Consider the following 13,303-nt stretch of genomic DNA (forward strand, 5'->3'; position numbering starts at 1 on the left):
TTGTTTGTCATTGCCAGAGTCTGGAAACAACCTAAATGCCGCTCGACCAATGAATGGATAAGAAAAACGTGGTACATTTACACAATGGAGTACTACACAGCAGAAAAAAATAATGACAGCTTGAATTTTGTAGGAAAATGATGGAGCTAGAAAACATTATTTTGAGTGCAGTAGCCCAGATACAGAAAGACAATTATCATATGTACTCACTCATAGCTGGTTTTTAAACATAAAGCAAAGAACACCAGCCTACAAACCACAATCCCAGAGAACCTAGACAACAATGCGGACACTAAGAGAGACATACATAGCTATAATCTACATGGAAAGTAGAAAGTAGAAAAAGATAAGATCTCCTGAGTAAATTGGGAGCATGGGGACCTCAGGGGAGAATTCAAGGGGGTAGGAGAGATGCTGGGAGGGAAGCAGAGAAAAATGTAGAGCTCAATAAATGTTGTAGAGGCTGCGGGCTGTGTTCCTGCCACCCAGCTGCCGGCTGCCTGGCTAGCTTCTGTCCCGAAATAACAACACACAAACTGTATCCTTTTAAACACTGCTTGGCCCATTAGCTCTAGCCCTTACTGGCTAATTCTCATATCCTGATTAACCCATCTCTAATAATCTGTGTAGCACCAGTCTTACTGGGAAAGATTCAGCATGTCTGACCTGGTGGCTTGCTTCATCGCGTCTGGCTCTGAGATGAGCTGCCCTACATCTGAGCTTACTTCCTCTTCCTCCCAGCATTCTGTTCTGTATACTCCACCCACCTATGTTCTAACTTATGAGGGCCAAACAGTTTCTTTATTAATTAACCAATGACCTTCCTTCATCATTTCCCCTTTTTCTGTTTAAACAAAAAAAAAGGAAGGCTTTAACTTTAACATAACAAAATTACACATAACAAAACAGTTATCAAGCAAGAATTACAGTTACAATATTTACATCTATTTTATCTTTATCATAACTAAGGAAAACTATAACTATAACCAATTATCTATTCTTCAACTCCATCAAAGACTCGAGAAGGATACAATATTACCCAAGCAAACAAGAAATAAGCAACTTCCAAACTCTAGAAATAACAGAGACATCTCGCTGCCTGGACAGTCACCCAAAGTTCCTCTGTACGGTTGGGGCATCCATCTTCGGCCTACACGTCCATAGTATCCAGAGACATTTCCATGAAGCAGGAAATTTCAAAGACAGTTCAGTCACTATCTGCTGTGTCCTGCAGAATGTCTCGCAGACTCTTTCATGAATCCGGAACCCTGAAAGATCATCTCACCTTTAGGTAAGTTCAGCAGTCCTCTCTCTGTGGGTTCTCTGTGTCCAGTTTATACAATAGTCCAGGCAAGAGCAGTTTCTTGCCCAAATGGCTATCAAACTCCATAAGATGCCTCTTCAATGCCCATCTTCTTCTTGAAGTAGACTGGTGCTGCCAGGAGCAGACATGTCTCATTGTCAGAAAAACCCTAAGTTATTAAAACACTTAAAATGCCATATTTTATAATCTTTGAAAGATATGAAGAATGCCTATCTAAAATATATCTATGTACATCTAGAAAATCTTAACTAACATGACTACAAACTTGACTATTATGATTATCTATTAACAACCTATATACATTACATTTTTAAATGAACTACACAATCACAATACCTTAATCAATATCAGAAATACATATACATATAACAAAATTGACCTTAAAATTTATATCAACAAAGCAAAACTTATACCAATGTAAATTATCCATATCTATATCATATCCCCTTTTAAATGTAAAAGAACATTTATAAATAATATTTGGGAATATGGGCACAGTTATTTCTCTCCAAACTGCTTCCTGCTGAATGGGGGCGCTGTTATTCAGGTCTTTTATGGGATAACCTGTCTGCTAGGTTCATCTTAGTCGGCAGTTGAGCAAAGTAATTTTTTGAGGGTGTTCACAGTGACCTTTCGGGAAGGCGTGGTCTATCATACCATATTGGGATAGAAACAATCCACAGGGTTTCATCCTCTGTGAAAACAAAAGAAGAAACTCTTTTCCAAAGTATCGTATCCTTAGATCCAAATTCTGAAGTCAAGGTATTTTCCAAATATCTATGTTGGATTAGTTCAGCAGCATTTATAAACAAATATCTTTTAGCAGCTATTGCTCTTTCCTCAGCATTCAAACAATTCAAAGACAGCATAATAGCATACAGTATCAAGATTCTCTGTGTATTTTCCATCTTTGTGCAGCTTTATTTTAACCTCATTTTGTTTATTTTTACTTTTATTTTTTGCTTTTTGAGACAGGTTCTCTGTATATCTTTGACCTGGAATAACTCTGTCGACCAGGCTATCCTTGAACTCTCAGAGATCCAGCTGTCTCTGCCTCCCAGGCATTGGGATTAAAGGCATGTGCTACCACACCATGAAGTCACAGAGGTCAATCTACCTATGCCTCACAAGTGTTGGGATTAAAGGTGTGTACTACCACACCCAACTACTCTCTTTCTTCCTTTTTTTTACTTTTAAGAACTTTAACTTTTAGCCTGCATATATTTTTAAACACACTGTAAATCATTTAAAGGTTTTCTTTGTCTTTGAATCTCTCTTTACTGTATATCTCTCTTTTTCTGACCACACGAGTCTTTAAATTACTGAGCAATATGGGTAGGATTAAAGCCGTGGCTTTGCCAGCTAGATTAAGCCCATTCTTTAGCTTTCCAGCCTCATGGCGGAGGTACTGCTGGAGCCATTTTTATTGCCACAACTCTGTGGCATTTCAAAGTCCCTGCCAGCAAGCAAGTTGCAGCATTCTGCTCACAGATCACACTCATTAGGACTGACTGCCTGAAAGAGTCAGAGTTTGCCCTGGCAGGACAGACCAGAAAGCCAGCATTTTAAATAAAACAGCACAACTTTTTTTTTCTGCTACAGCCAAAAACAAGCATTCAGTCAGCTTTTATCAATACGATTTAAGTGTTTCGTGGCAAGACCTCTTAAGAGAGTTGCAGGGTTTTGCAGCTAAAGCTGAGTCAGGAAGCCTCTTAGATAAGAACGCTTGCTTACCTCTAGCAAGCAGAGCAGACCCGAGAAATTGCTGCTACCAAGAATACATGCTTTACTCTATTCTTTCCCAAGCTTTCTCAGGATTTCTGTGAATTTAGTTGTCCATTCTGTTGTAGGGGCTGTGGGCTGTGTTCCTGCCACCCATCTCCTGACCACCTGGCTAGGTTATGTCCCGAAATAACAACACACAAACTGTATTCTTTTAAACACTGCTTGGCCCATTAGCTCTAGCCCTTACTGGCTAATTCTCATATTCCGATCAACCCATCTCTAACAATCTGTGTAGCACCAGTCTTACCAGGAAAGATTCAGCATGTCTGACCTGGTGGCTTGCTTCATCGCGTCTGGCTCTGAGATGAGCTGCCCTACATCTGAGTTCACTTCCTCTTCCTCCCAGCATTCTGTTCTGTATACTCCACCCACCTATGTTCTAACCTATGAGGGCCAAGCAGTTTCTTTATTAATTAACCAATGACCTTCCTCCATCAAATAAATATCAATAAAAATAACTTTAAAAATAATAATAATAAAGGCTGGGCATAGTAGTGCACATCTGTTCTCTTGGTGTCAGGGAAGTAGACATAGGAGGATCCTAAGGGAAAAAAAAATCTAAAAGTGTATTACACAGAAATGGTGGTATTTGAGCTCCTTAAGGGGAGAGATTCTATTTTATGGCCACGTTTTTATTGCTTGTGTACTTGGTTATACGATGGAGTAAAGTTTGATAAGTAAGTCACAATATATAGTTTTATTGCTCATTTATAAGTGCAGAAAGAGACACCACTTGATTATCTGTGATAGGCATTCAAATGAAATTGATACCGAAACAGTTTCTTTCTTCTTATCAGTCTTTCCTCTCTTTTAAGACTAATGAAAGTACTTTATACTTCCTTATTTATTCTTAGTACTAAAGGGCAAGCTGCCCCTTCTGGAAGAATCTGTACAGAGCCAGAATTGCTCATGAGACCCTGCATTAAAAGGTTATGGTGTTCTTGTTTTGATGCTTGGGTATTTGTCCTAGTTTTGTTTCTATTGCTATAATAAAGAGCAAAAACAAAAAGAACTTGGGGAGGAAAGGGGTTTATTTCATTTTATACTACCAGCTAACAGTCCATTTATGAGCTACATCAGGGCAGGAATCTGGAGACGGGATCTGAGGCAGAAGCCATGGGGATGCTGCTTACTTGCTCAGCCTGCTTTCTTATACAACCTAGGACCACCTGCTCAGGAGTGGCACCATCTTTAGTGAGCTGAACCTTCCCATCCCAATCATTGGAAAATGCTCCACAGACTTGCCTACAGAAATTCTGAGGGAGGTGCTTTCTTAACTAATATTCTCTCTTCTCAGATATATCTACATTTGTGTGCTATTTTGAATAAGAATGGTCCCCAAAGGTTTTATATCTATTTGAATGCTTGGACTGCAGGTGGTGGAAGTGTTTGGGAAGGATTAGGAAGTATGGCCATGTTGGCAAAGATGTTTTACACTGGGCTGGCTTTGAGGTTTCAAAAGCCTCAGTTAGCTTTCTACCTCATGCTTGTGGATCACAAGCCACATGATCGTCATCATGTGAGGTCTCTGCTCCTGGTCCAGCGCCATGTCTGCTTGCCTACTGTCATTCTCCCTGTCATGATGGTGATGGACTCACCCTCTGAAACTGTAAGCCCCTTAAATGCTTTCTTCTATATGCTGCCTTGCTCATAGTGCTCAGTAGTAGAAAGATATGTAAGATTGTATCACATTGACAAAACCAGCAGGGTTTACATTTTTTTTCTCTCCAGTCAAGGGAGGGCTCTCTTTCCTTTTACTTTAACACTGACCTCTAAAAATATTTTTGATCAGATGTATTAAAATACATACACAGGTTTACAGAAGAACTCATTGGGGGTAGGATGGCATGGGACAGTATAAAGTAAAAATCTTACAAAGTAAAGTAAAATAATCTTACAATGAGGAATTTTCAATTTTGTTGTCTGTCTGGAAATTTAAATTAATTAATTAATTAATTTATAGATAAACTCTCACTCTTTAGCCCAGGCTGGCCTTTCAGTAATCCTGTCTCAACACTTCAAGTGCTAGATTACAGGAGTGAGTCACTGTGGTGGTCTGAATGAGAATGCCCCACATATGTTCACATCTTTGAATATTTGGTGGTGATGCTTGGTATGTTTAGGATGTGTGGCTTGTTGAAGGAAGTACGTCACTGGGCTGGGCATTTAGAGTTTAAAGATTCATGCCATTTATAGGTTGTTTGCCGTGAGACAATGGTTCTCTACACTGTAAAGATCTGTTGCTTATTGCTTTAATAAAATGCTGATTGGCCAGTAGCCAGGCAGGAAGTATAGGTGGGGCCACCAGAACAGGAGAATTCTGGGAAAAGGAAAGAGTCAGTCTGCAGTCATCACAGTTGTAACCCAGATGTAGAGGAAGCAAGATGAGAATGCCTCGCTGATAAAGGGTACCAAGCCATGTGGCTGACACAGACAAGAATTATGGGTTAAGGTAGGATGTAAGAATTAGTTAATAAGATGCCTGAGCCAACCAGTTTATGATTAATGTAGGCCTCTGTGTGTTTCTTTGGGACTGAATGGCTGTGAGACCTGGAGGGACTAAAACCTCAGTCAATAAATGGTGCCAACACGAACAACTAAATCCACTTAAAACCTGAGTTTGGGAAGCAATTCTAGACACAAAAGAACAGAGTTAAGCAAGCCTTCTTGGTAGCAGCACTTTCTCAGGTGGGCTCTGTTTGTTAGAGTCAAGGATATATCATTTAAGAGAGGCTTTCTGACTCAATTTTAGCTGCAAAAACCTTGTAGCTCTTTTAAGAGGCCCCACCACAAAACATTTAAGTGGTATTTATGAATAGTCAACAACAGCATGCTTCTTGGTGGTGGCAGGGACCTTGAAATGCCTTAGGAATTGTGGCAATAAACATGGCTCCAGCCAGTACCTCCTGCATGAGGCTAGACTCTCACAAAGCTAAGGGATAGAGTGGATCCAGCTGTCAAAGCCACGGCTTTAATCCTAGCCACACGGCTTAGCAAATTAAAGACTCATGTGGTCAGAAAAGAGAGAGATACAGTAAAGATAGATTCAGATGAAAAAAAAACCTCTAAGTGGTTTATAGTGTGTTTAAAATACATGTAGGCTTGGGAGAGAAGAGAAAAAGGATAAAGTCCTTTAAAAAAAGAAAGAGTTGTTCCCTCTGCTTCATGCCTGTGGATCAAGATCAGCTCTGAGCTTGCTGCCCCTGCTGCCATGCTTGATACTCCCTGTGCTGGTGATGGCATCTTGTCCCTCTGGAATCATAAGCCCAAACAACCCTTCCTTCTGTATATAGCCTCAGTCACAGTGTTTTATTACAGTAACAGATGAGGAACTAATATAACCACCACACCTGGCTCTGGCAGAATTTTGAAAAATAAACATAATCTGAGATGAAAAACATGGCACATTTATTAGCTATTGACATCTGCTTATTTAGTAAAGGAAAAGAGCCAAATCAAATACAACTGAATGAATAACACAGAAATGAATTACTGTAAAGTGGAACCTTTTTAATATGAAACAAAAACTAAAAATCTAGATTTAAAAATGCACTATAGGAGCCAGGTAGTGATGATGCATAGTTTTAATCCCAGGACTCAGGAGACAGAAGCAGGTGGATCTCTGTAAGTATGAGGCCAACCTGGTCTACAGAGTGAGTTCCAGGACAGTCAGGGTTACATAGTGAAACCCTGTCTTGAAAAACAACAAAACAGAACAAAATGACTATAGGTATGTAAGACGATACTAATAAGGAATTTTGGGTAAGACACATGCACACACACAGATGATATTAAAAGAGCACATACACACCTTAGAGTTTTCCTCAGCAGTAAAGAACAATGACATCTTGAATTTTGCATGCAAATGGATGGAAATAGAAAACACTTTACTGAGTGAGATAACCCAGACCCAGAAAGATGAATATGCTATGTAGTCACTTATAAGTGGATTCTAGCCATAAATAAAGGACATTGAGCTTATAATTCGTGATCCTAGAGAAGTTAAATAAGAAGGTGAACCCAAAGAAAAACATATACTTATCCTCCTGGATATTGGAAGTAGACAAGATTGCCAGGCAAAAGTTAGGAGCATGGGGGTAGGGATGGGGTGGGGTTAAGCGAAGATGGGGAGAGAGAAGGGAGAAGGGGAGGATTGGGGAGAGCTTGGGGGAATGGGAGGGTTGGGATGGAGGAAGGGTGGATATGGGAGCAGGGAAGTAGATATCTTAATTAAGGGAGCTATTTTAGGGTTGGCAAGAAACTTGACTCTAGAGGGGTTCCCAGGTGTCCAAGGAGATATCCCCAGCTAGTTCCTTGGGCAGCAGAGGAGAGGGTGCCTGAACTGGCCTTCTCCCATAGCCACACTGATGAATATCTTGCATATCACCATAGAGCCTTCATCTGGCGATGGATGGAGATAGAGACAGAGGCCCACATTGGAGCACTGGACTGAGCTCCCAAGGTTCAAATGAGAAGCAGAAGGAGGGAGAACATGAGCAAGGAAGTCAGGACCACAAGGGGTGCCATCCACCCATGGAGATAGTGGGACTGATCTAATGGGAGTTCACCAAGGCCAGCTGGAATGGGACTGATGGAGCATGTGATCAAACCGAACTCTCTGAATATGGCAGACAATGAGGGCTGACTGAGAAGTCAAGGACAATGGCACTGGGTTTTGATTCTACTGCATGAACTGGCTTTGTAGGAGCCTAGTCTGTTTGGATGCTCCCCTTCCTAGACTTGAATGGAGAGGGGAGGACCTTGGACTTCCCACAGGGCAGGGAACCCTGACTGCTCTTAGGACTGGAGAGGGAGAGGGAGGGGAAGGGGGGAGTGAGAGGGAAATGGGAGGAGGTGGAAATTTTTAATAAAAAAATAAATTAAAAAAAAGAATTAAAAATAAACATACATAGCCTATGACAATTATATTACCAGGTTTCCATAGGCTTATTAAGAAAACAAAAAATTAAAAATGCTCCCAATACACATGCACGTACACGCACGCACATTGACTTACAAAGTGGCAGCCTACTTTTCTTGTGTACATGAGCCATGTGCACTTGTGTTAACAAACATGTAGGTGTGTACACCATATTCATTGAGGCAGGGTTTCTCAGTCCAAAACCAAGTTCGTGGATATGACTTGCCTGGCTAACCAGCTTGCCCTGGAGATCCTGTCTCTGCTTTTTAATGCTAGGATTACAGATGAACTCTATACTTGCCTAGCATGTATGTGGATTCTGTGCATACAAGTGCTTTAGTTGTGGAACCATTTCCCTAGTCCAAGCAGCCCATTAAAAGATTTATTTATTTATTTATTTATTTATTTTTATTTTTTGGATTTTTTGAGACAGGGTTTCTCCGTAGCTTTTTTTGGTTCCTGTCCTGGAACTAGCTCTTGTAAACCAAGCTGGCCTCGAACTCACAGAGTTCCACCTGCCTCTGCCTCCCGAGTGCTGGGATTAAAGGCGTGTGCCACCACCGCCTGGCGATCTTTTTATTTTTTGAAAATTTCATACTGCACGTAATGTATTTTGATCTTATCTACCCCACCCCACTACCTCCCTCTATTTTCCCCCTGGGACCTCAGAACTTTTCCATTTTCCTTTCAACTTTAAAATTATTATTATTATTAATAGTCCTGACCAATTATTATTTTTATGGTTTGATGGAGGAAGGTCATTGGTTAATTAATTAAAGAAACTGCATGGCCTAATAGGTTAGAACATAGGTGGGTGGAGTAAACAGAACAGAATGCTGGGAGGAAGAGGAAGTGAGCGCAGACGCCATGCCTCTGCTCTCCAAGGCAGATGCCATGAAGCTCCGACCCAAGATGGACGTAGGCTAGAATCTCCCCGGTAAGTCACCACCTCGTGGTGCTACACACATTAATAGAAATGGGCCAAGCAGTGTTTATATGAATACAGTTTGTGTGTTGTTATTTTGCGGCATAAGCTAGCCAGGCGGCCGGGAGCTGGGTGGCAGGAACGCAGCCCACAGCTCCGTCTACAGAATGGCACCCAACGTGGATAACTACATCCACAAAAAGCCTGAGAAGGCTTGGGAAAGAATAGAGTAAAGCATGTTTTCTTGGTAGCAGCAATTTCTTGGGTCTGTTCCGCTTGCTAGAGGCAAGCAAGCACTCTCAGCTAAGAGAAGCTTCCTGACTTAGCTTCAGCTGCAAAGCTTGCAGCTCTTTTAAGAGGTCCTGCCACGAAACACTTAAACGGTGTTGATGAAAAGCTGAACGCATGCTTTTCGGTTTTCAGCTGTAGCAGGAAAAAAGCTGTGCCATTTAAAAATTCTGGCTTTCTGGGCCATCCTGCCAGGGCAAACTCTGACTGTTTGAGGCAGGAGGGCCGGCTACAAAGAGAGGACTTGATTGTTGTCTGTGGACATACTGTTGCAGCTTGTTTGCTGGCAGGGACCTTAAAACACCACAGACTTGTGGCAATAAACATGGCTACAGCCGGTACCTCCACCATGAGGCTGAAAGCTAAGGAATGGGCTGGATCTAACCGGCAAAGCCACAGCTTTAATCCTACCCATATTGCTCAGTAATTTAAAGGCTCATGTGGTCAAAAAAAGAGAGAAAGATACAGTAAAAAGAGATTCAAAAAAAAAAAGAAAACCTTTAGATGATTTACAGTGTGTTAAAAACATATGTAGGCTAAAACTTAAGGTTCTTAAAGTAAAAAACAAAAGAAGGAAAGAAAGAGAGTAGTTGGGTGTGGTAGTACACACCTTTAATCCAAACACTTGGGAGGCAGAGGTAGATTGACCTCTGTGACCTCAAGGTGTGGCAGGACACACCTTTAATCCCAGTGTCTGGGAGGCAGAGACAGACAGATCTCTGTGAGTTCAAGGTCTGGTAGCACACACCTTTAATCCCAGCACTGGGAAGGCAGAGACAAATGGATCTCTGAGAGTTCAAGGACAGCTTGGTCTACAGAGTTATTCCAGGACAAAGATATACAGAGAACCTGTCTCAAAAAAGTAAAAAAATAAAAAAAAAGAGAGGTTAAAACAAAGTCGCACAAAGATGGCAAATACACAGAGAATCTTGATACTGTACACTATTATGCTCTTTGAATTGTTCGAATGCTGCGGAAGGAGCAACAGCTGGTAAAAGGTATTTGTTTATAAATGCTGCTGAACTAATCCAAGACAGATATTTTGAAAATACCTTGACTTTAAAATTTGGATCTAAGGACATGATGCTTTGAAAAAAAGTTTCTTTTGTTTTCACAGGGGATGAGACCCTGTGGATTGCTTCTATCCCAATATGGTATGATGGACCACGCCCTCTTGAAGGGTTGCTGTGAACACCCTCAAAAATTACTTCACTTGACTGCTGACTGAGATGAATCTAGCACACAGGTTATACCATGAAAGACCTGAATAACAGTGCCCCCATAGAGCAGGAAGCAGTTTGGAGAGAAATAACTGCGCCCATATTCCCAAATAATGTTTATAAATGTTCTTTTACATTTAAAGGGGGAAATGATATAGGTATGAATAATTTGCATTGGTATGGATTTTAAGGTCAATTTTGTTATATGTATATGTATTTCTGATATTAAGGTATTGTGATTGTGTAGTTCATGTAAAAATGTAATGTATATAGGTTGTTAATAGATAATCATCTATAATAGTAAGCTTGTAGTTATGTTAGATTTTCTAGTTATACATAGATATATTTTAAATAGACATTCTTCATATCTTTCAAAGAGTACAGAATAAGACATTTAATGTTTTAATAGCTTAGGGTTTTTCATGACAATGAGACATGTCTGCTCCTGGCAGCACCAATCTACTTCAAGAGGAAGATGGGTATCAAAGAGGCTCCTTAGGGAGTTGGTTAGCCATTTGGGCAAGAAATTGCTCTTGCCTGGACTGTTGCATAAACTGGACACAGAGAACCCGCAGAGAGAGGACTACTGAACTTGCCTAAAGGTGAGATGATCTTTCGGGGTTCCTGATTCATGAAAGAGTCTGCGAGACATTCTGCAGGACACAGCAGATAGTGACTGAACTGTCTTTGAAATTTCCTGCTTCATGGAAATGTCTCTGGATACTATGGACCTGTAGGCCGAAGATGGATGCCCAACCATACAGAGGAACTTTGGGTGACTGTCCAGGCAGCGAGATGTCTCTGTTATTTCTAGAGTTTGGAAGTTGCTTATTTCTTGTTTGCTTGGGTAATATTGTATCCTTCTCGAGTCTTTGATGGAGTTGAAGAATAGATAGTTGGTTATAGTTATAGTTTTCCTCAGTTATGATAAAGATAAAATAGATGTAAATATTGTAACTGTAATTCTTGCTTGATAACTGTTTTGTTATATGTAATTTTACTATGTTAAAGTTAAAACCTTCCTTTTTTTTTTGTTTAAACAGAAAAAGGGGAAATGATGGAGGAAGGTCATTGGTTAATTAATAAAGAAACTGCTTGGCCTGATAGGTTAGAACATAGGTGGGTGGAGTAAACAACAGAATGCTGGGAGGAAGAGGAAGTGAGCTCAGACGCCATGCCACTCCTCTCCAGGGCAGACATGATGAAGCCAGCAGCCAGGTCAGACATGCTGAATCTTTCCCGGTAAGACTGGTGCTACACACATTAAGAGAAATGGGTTAACCTAGATGTGAGAATTAGCTAGTAAGAGGCTAGAGCTAATGGGCCAAGCAGTGTTTAAATGAATACAATTTGTGTGTTGTTATTTCGGGGCATAAGCTAGCCAGGCGGCCGGGAGCGAGGCGGCAGGAACGCAGCCCGCAGCTCCTTCTACAATGGTTTAATTTTATTATTTTTAATTACATGCACATGTGTGTGTCTGTGTGAATATGTACAAGTTAGTGCAGGTGCCCAGGGAGGCCAGAGGTGGCAGATTTCCCTTGAACTGGGGTTAGAGATGGTTATAAGCCACACAGTGTGGGTGTTAGGAGTCAAACATAGGCCTTTGAAAGAGCAGTTTGTATTCCTAGCCACTGAGCCATCTTTCCAGCCCCTGAGTCCAATCATTGTTGGCCATATGTACACAGGTGTGGGGCCATCCACTGGGGCATGGCCACACATACAGAAAAGTTACTCTCTTTTCTTCAGCAGCCAACAGTTGCCAATAGCTCCTTGGTTCTGAGGTTGGAGTCTCAGGAGCTCCTCTGCCACCCATGCTGAAGTTGTGACTGGCTTGATCTCATGCAAGCAAACACAATTCCTAGCAGCTCATTTTTAATGTTTGAACTAATGATGTTTCCAGATATGTGTTTCAAACAAAAAAAACATAGTATTGCTTTTGCCAAGACAATTTTGTCTAAAATACGAAAAAACAAGAGAAACATGAAAAACACATTAATGCCATAAGAGAAATTTATGTAAAAATATATCGATTTTCACCTACTACAATAGTAGAAATAGCTGGGTGGCAGTGGTGGCGCATAACTCTATCACTTGGGAGGCAGAGGCAGGAGGACTTCTGTGAGTTCCAGGATAGCCAGGGCTATTAACAAAGAGAAACCCTGTCTCAAAAAACTAACTAACTAACTAACTAACTAACTAACTAACTAACTAACTAACACAATAACAGAAATAAAAAGTATAATACCTGATTCAGGCAAGTAAACACAGCAGTGAGTATTTGTTATTAAAAATGGAAAAGCTTTATTTCTTGACATCAAGGAAAACTATGAAAGATTTGTTGAGGAAAGAATAAACAGGTACAGGTCCAGCCATCTTATTCTCCAAAGCTGCATAAACATTTGCAAAATTTTCCTTCATCTATTAATATATCCCCAGAGCAGCCAGCCCACGCAGACCTGGGGCATTCACAAGTCAAAATATTCCACAGAGATCTGGGAACAGATATTTTTGGCAGAAAGTAGTTAATGTGCAGAGGAAGACTGCTCACAATATAACCCAGGGTTCCAGACAGAATGTTAGTGTCGGTCCCAGCATTCTGCACAATCATTTGATACCACGGCTCTTACGACAAGAGGACCGGCTGCTGTTTCTGTTGCCAAAGATGGCAACATATGAAGGAGAGGTAAGGTGAACTTTTAAAGCTGCTTCAGAACAGTTCCTCAATGCCTATTTTTACAGAAAAAGAAAGCCAGGTGTGGTGGCGCATGCTTATAATCTCAGCCCTGGAGAGGCTGCCGGCTTTGCCCACTTGGTGAATTCCAGGTCAATGAAAGATTTAA

The sequence above is a fragment of the Chionomys nivalis genome, chromosome 4, assembly GCF_950005125.1.
Source record: "Chionomys nivalis chromosome 4, mChiNiv1.1, whole genome shotgun sequence".
NCBI classification, from domain to species: Eukaryota; Metazoa; Chordata; class Mammalia; order Rodentia; family Cricetidae; genus Chionomys; species Chionomys nivalis.